Genomic DNA, 6,000 nt, shown 5'->3' with positions numbered 1-6,000 from the left:
AAGGCACAAAATAAAACTCGGCAGATCCAGGTGGAAGGTGGGGGTGGGGGTGGTGGTGGCAGAGAATGGGTAAGAGTAACATTTTTGGTGAGGTTCTCTGAGGCCAGAGTCCTTGCCCAGCCCTGATGATGACAGCAGGGACCTGGAGAAGACAGACTTCAAGGCATGAGCTCTGGGTCTTTTGGAACATGGTCGGCCAGTTGTGGCAGGAAGAACCTGGAGAGGCAATGATGATGGCTCTTCGGGTCTGGGGACTGGCCAGTTGGGCCAGGCTGGGCAGGGCGATGGGAACTGAAAAGGCAGCAGAGGCCACAAGCAGCCTCAACGCACCCATGGCCTCCTCTGGAGGCTGTCGCACCAGTGGAGGCCCCTGTCCTGGAGGCTGCCGGGTTGAGCCCACAGCTCCCTGCCCAGCCCCACCTGGGTGTGACTTTGAACCCTTGGCTCCCAACAGCTCAGCCTGGAGACTAGCTGACGGGCTTGTTCTTGGAGTCTACGTTCTGGGGCGAGGGGCCAGCCAACTCTGATGTGAAGTCCACAGCCTCGCTTCTTCCCAGACACATTTAGCCTCCGGGTCTCTTCTGTTTAACGATGCTCTTCCACAGGCTCCAATTCTGAGTTGTTCTGAAGCCCGGGCTTGTCTCTGTCCTCCCAGGGTGGTCCTGCACCGCACCCCCCAGCAGGGTGCGGTGTGGTGGGCGCAAGGATCTATGTGCCAACCCGGCTTCTAACATACCGGATTTGAGGGTCCTACTCTCAGAGACCGTGAGAATTTGGACATCAGGTATTTCTGATGTGAGCAGTCTATGCCCCCTCCCCCGCCACCCTAGAGAAATGCTGGTTTAGAGGGAAGAACAAGAATATTGGAATAGGAGAAAAGAGCTGGGTTACTTATTATGTTACTTGTTGAGCAAGTTAATTATCATTTCTGAGCCTTTGTTTCTTTTTTTTTTTTTTAAGATCTCATTTATTTGAGAGCAAGCACAAGTGTGGGGAGGGGCGGAGGGAGAGGGAGAAGCAGACTCCATGCTGAGGAGGGAGCCCAACACGAGGCTGGATCCCAGGCCCCTGGGCTCAGGACCCGATCTGAAGGCACGCGCTTAACCGACTGAGCCACCCAGGCGCCCCAGGGCCTTTGTTTCCTTATCTAGAAAATGCTAATCACGTCATAGGGGAGTTTTCAGATATCAACGAAATGGTATCTATGAAATGATATCTACGAACTGTTCAGTAAAGGCTTATTGAATAGTAATTTTGGCTTCCTGTCCCCGTCCTCCAACAACAGGGAAGTGGCAACAGAGAATTTCCATTCTTCAGCGGGCCCCCAGGCCATGGGCACCTGTGACAAGGCTACAGCATAGTCTAGAGGCGCAGGCTCGTCTCTAGTGCTCTGCGGCTGATCACACAATCCAGATTTTTCCAGTGATGGCTTGAAAAGAAACCACCAGGAGGTCAGAGGTCAGCCATCCGCTGTCATTTTTATTTGTAGTAAACCATAGTGTCAGGACACACACACACACACACACACACACACACACACACACACACACGGTACGTTACAGAACAAGGCCAGGGCACTCGGTGCAGGCAGACGGGCAGGCTGGTGCAGGCAACCACCATTGTGGAGTAGCGTGTCTACGGGTAGAGGAGGCACTGGGACTGGGCGAGCAAGGAGCGAAGGATCTGGACCCTGGCAACTAGTCACTGCCTCAGTCTGCACTCACAGGCTGCAGTTGAGGTGCACTGGGACCGTCAGCTTCAACCTATGCCCAGGGTCACCCCCAAACACCAAGGTTTGGCTAAGTGCTCTAAAAGGACACGGTGCTTTTCCACTGGTGGGAATGAACTCTCCCCTAACATCCTGGCAATGAGAAAGGTAAAATAGGTTTGATACACAGAAGGGAAAATGTTTACACTCCAGGGATCGAGTATATGTGTGTGTGTGTGTGTGTGTGTGTGTGTGTGTGTGTGTGTGTAACGGTGGAGGGCTTATCCAAGAGCTTCTCTGGAGGGTTTTTTTTCAGGTTGGTCCCCCAAATCAGCTGATTTCTGAGCATGATCTATCCTTGAGAGGGAAGGGCAGATTCTTTAAGGAGCAGGAGTAGCCCTCCAGGGTAGCAGGGCTGGGGGAAGCCTTGGGCCTGGTGGAATGAGGACCATGCCCCCTCTCCAATGGCCGCAGCATGTACTCCAGGTAAAGGCAAGATCATGGAAGAGGGAAAGTCCTTAGAGCCCCCTTATCTGATAGAGAAAGAGAGGTCCCAGAAGGCTAAAGGACATGTCCAAGGCCCTGTGGCTGAGATAGGACGGTAGCCCCACTCCCCATGTTGCTCTGGTTTCCCAGGCAGGGTTTCATCCCTCATATCATCCTGGCACATGGAATGGCTCCCTTCCCCTGCAGCCTCTGTGGAACAGTTGCCAGACTTCTCCAAGATAGAAGGGTCTTACTTGTTTTCTGCAGAGAGAGGGAGAAAAACATCCATCAGGACCTTTAGCAGTGGCTTCTTTGGGATTATGATTACTTGCTAACAACAACACTTTCTCAGAGATATCTACCGAGTATTGAGGATGATGGCACAGAGAGGCACAAAAGGTTACTTCTTCCCATTCTGTGCAAGAGGGCAGCTGTGCTATAAGCTGGCTCAGCAACTTGCTGCAGGACCCTCTTCTCTCTAGTTGGATCTCCTGCCTCTTGCCATCTGAAGAAGAAAGCAAGAGAGAAAACGGTGTAGGTTTGCCTCCTTGTCAGGTAACCTACTCACTAGGCAGGCACATTGCCTCTATCAGGACTGTGAGCCACCTTGGCAGGTTCACACAGATCAAAAAAGGCAATATTTAGAGCATCAGGCCCTGTCCAAGTGTAGACCTGGCTTGCCTCCTCCCCAGAGGCTTGGAAAAATAACTTTGGAGAGGAATTCTGTATGTGGTCGCCTTGGAACCAAAGCTGAATGACCACCATTTGTAACTCAACTACAATCAACAAACCACTGATTTTGTGCTACGCTGGCTTCCAACTCAGCGTGCCAGGCTGAACTCGATGACATCTAAGGAAGGGCCTTTCCAACAATAGGGGGCTGATTCCAGAACTCCTTGCTCAATGGACTTTTTGTATTAAATGAGGTAGTCAATCAGAAATTGTGACTCCAGTAGGATTATGCTTGTGGGTTATTGCTTATTCTGTTTTGTTGATTTCATAGAAGTCAAACCCACTTCACTGCCAGGGCCTCTGGTCCCTCTGGTCCCTTCTTTGCTCCTGATTCTGTTGTTTTCATACTGAAGCTAATACCTTCTGGACTGGGATGTTCAGCTATATTGTTTTGCATTAAACTCCCCAAAGGTTCTATACCCACAAAGGTGCTCTATGCCTAAGATGTGACTCAAAAGGTAAAGAGATAAAGGAGAGTAGTATTGAACAGAGGGGTTTCAGTTAGACACTGGAGATAATTTCTTGATGGGAAAAGTTGCGAGACACTCAGATACATCCTGAAATTGGACTCTGGACTATGTTCTCTGATCTTTCCTGAGCCTTTTCAGCACAGACTTGCCCAGAGATAACAAAGTGGGCAAATGTCCCTTTCAGATCCCTGTGATCCTCTGATTTTATGTATTTGAAAGCTCTAAAAATAGAATCATGGGAGAAAAAGGAAGAGAAATACCATGAGAATAAAAGAAAGAAAGAAAGTGGAAAAAGCAGGTATTGGGGGTGGGTGGAGATTAGGAAAAGCAGAATGTGATGGGAAATGCTGGAGAAAAAGCAAGAGAACCACGTTGAAACATGGTAAGACGTTAGGATCCAGTGCCTGGCAAATAGACGTTGGTTAATAACACAGTATTTATTGGTGGGTAAACGAACAAATGTACAAACCACCCTCTCCAGCCCCATCTGGTGGGTGGGAAAGCTGAGGCATAATTGGACACTAGTCCAAGTCTCCCTACTGCTCCTTGGTGTGAGGTGGGAAGCAGCGTTGGCCCCGGGAGAGGAGTAGGGGGAGAAGCGTGCATCTCCCCACCTGCCTGTGGGTAGGCAGCGCCCTGGGGTCTCGGCCTGTGAAGCTCAGGAAGGAGAATGGGAAGGAACAGGCTGAGCCCCTCTATCTTGTGTGGCACTGCCCCAAAGTGCCCAGGCCTGGAGCCACCAGGATGGCAGAGTGGAGCCCATCTCGGCCAAGGGCCCATGGCTCCTCCCCCTCCTCTCTTCCCTCAGGGGCAGGAGAAGAACTGAATCCTTTCTTCTCTCGGGAGCTATGTAAAACATCCACTGATTTTGGAGGTTGGGTTCCAGGCCTTCTCTTTCCTTCCTTCTCTCCTCACTTCTCTTTGAGTTTCCAGAGTGCAGTCCCCCCAAAATTTCCAGAAGTTTCTTTCCTCCCTCAAGACAATGGGGTCTGGGAGAGGATGGGAGTCTTCACTAAGTCATTGGGAGGCAGGTTCAACAACTTCCTGCCAATGAGAACACCTGAAAGATCTCCCTAAATGTGTTGGTTTTTTTTTTTTTTTTTTTTTTTTTTTGCTTTGAAGGAATAGGGAGGTGTCCATTTATTTTGTGTCTTTCTTCCCTCGACCTTGTTCACAAACATCTTGGAAGGGATATCCGAGTGGGAGTCCTCTGACATGTCAAGGAGGCTTTGGCCCTAATGGCCCTCCGTGCTCCTCTGGAGTGACCAAAGCCGTATGGCCTGCTCATGGAAAAGAGCTGAGAGAAAGACCAGTGCCAGTGTGAAGGTGCTCAACACACGCAGGTGAATTCTATCTTTTAGATACTATTTCTCCCCCTCAGGATAGTTGTGCCAAATTGAATCATTGGGATATAGGAGGGAACACTGTGCTTCCTTCTCCCTGCTCCAAAACGACTAATGAACAGTAGTACAAATAGGCCTCTCTGTTCTGAGGAGATAGAGGAGAGAAAAATCACATTGCCTAGGCAAGGCAAATGCGAGCATGCTCCCGGGGAGGCCTGCCAAGAGCTCTTATATAAGCTCCAGTGAGCTCATGTGTTTTCTCGCCCATCAGCAGATCCTGGGCTTCAGGGCCAGGGGTTAGGCTGGAGGAGGGAGCCGAAGAGAGACTGTGTTCTTCCAAAGAGGGGGCGCTCTGGGAAGAAAACACGGTCCTACTCTCAGGAGGATGAAAACAATTATCATCGCCGAGTCAGCCAACATAGACTTGCATTCCTTATGGCAGCAATGTCACGAAAAGAGATGATGGTGTTTGTTTCTATGACCCCCATGGTGTGGGGGAAGGGGTGGGGTGTTTCCTAAGTCAAACAGATGTAGATGAGCACTGGGAGTATGGATAAGGAAGCTTTTCCTCCTGGCATGGTGGAAAGCCAGATGGGTGCTCAGTTAGGTCCACCAGCCAGAGACTGAGTATATTAGGCCTTGGTTTCTGGTTGTTGCTACCACCCAGGCTGTTTTGAATAGGAAACTTATTGACTGAGACAGGTTGAACATTCTGGAAGCTGCTGTCACTCATTTTGCCTGCTTCTCTCGTTTGGCAGAACCACTGAACCATCAGACTTTTGTAAGCAAACTACTGAACCACCTTGCCCACTATCTTGCCCAGAACATCTGCAGATGTTGCCCAGAACATTAGCTTGCCCTGACCCCAGAAGCTAAGCAAAGAGCAAGTGGAATGTTATCTTTGCCTATCAAAAACGGTATCTTGCCCTGAATAAGTGAGCTGAGGCTTCTCAACCAAGTTTCTCAGACGTTCTCTCAGGAGTTAATGCACTTCCAGTTCAATTATGCCCCAGTGGAGGGGGAAGACCTGTCTGTCCATCTCAGCAGCTTACCCCCGCCAAGTCTAGCACCATGTTCATCACGTGGTGGGGGCAATAACCATAGCTGTCTTGTATATGATTAAATGAATCTGCAGATATAATGTTTCACTCTTTTGCCTGTCCCAAATAATACTGTGCCTGGTCTTTCTGTAATTACCAATGTTTTAAATAATTTTTATTAAAAAATAAGAACATGCACTGTTTAGATAAATTTCTACCTC

The 6,000-nt window shown here is 49.5% G+C and overlaps 1 protein-coding gene across 8 annotated transcripts in view; it reads right to left on the bottom strand.

The window, feature by feature from the left end:
- Positions 1–1,351: 1,351 nt before the first annotated feature.
- DGKG (diacylglycerol kinase gamma) overlaps positions 1,352–6,000 on the bottom strand; it is a 206,759-nt gene continuing 202,110 nt past the window's right edge. For 4 of the 8 annotated variants that reach the window (XR_005984253.1, XR_005984252.1, XR_005984259.1 and 1 more), the window contains 2 exons: positions 2,557–2,699; positions 1,354–2,455 (listed from right to left, as the gene is read on the bottom strand). The gene's annotated coding sequence lies outside the window, so the exon portion shown is untranslated. Of the gene's footprint in view, positions 2,456–2,556; positions 2,700–6,000 lie in introns of all 8 variants that reach the window. The other 4 variants (XR_005984256.1, XR_005984257.1, XR_005984255.1 and 1 more) reach the window with 4 other exon arrangements.

Source organism: Vulpes lagopus, chromosome 17 (assembly GCF_018345385.1).
Source record: "Vulpes lagopus strain Blue_001 chromosome 17, ASM1834538v1, whole genome shotgun sequence".
In the NCBI taxonomy this organism is placed as follows: Eukaryota; Metazoa; Chordata; class Mammalia; order Carnivora; family Canidae; genus Vulpes; species Vulpes lagopus.
Note: the sequence above shows the minus strand (reverse complement) of the source record. Positions and strands in the feature narration are given on the sequence as shown.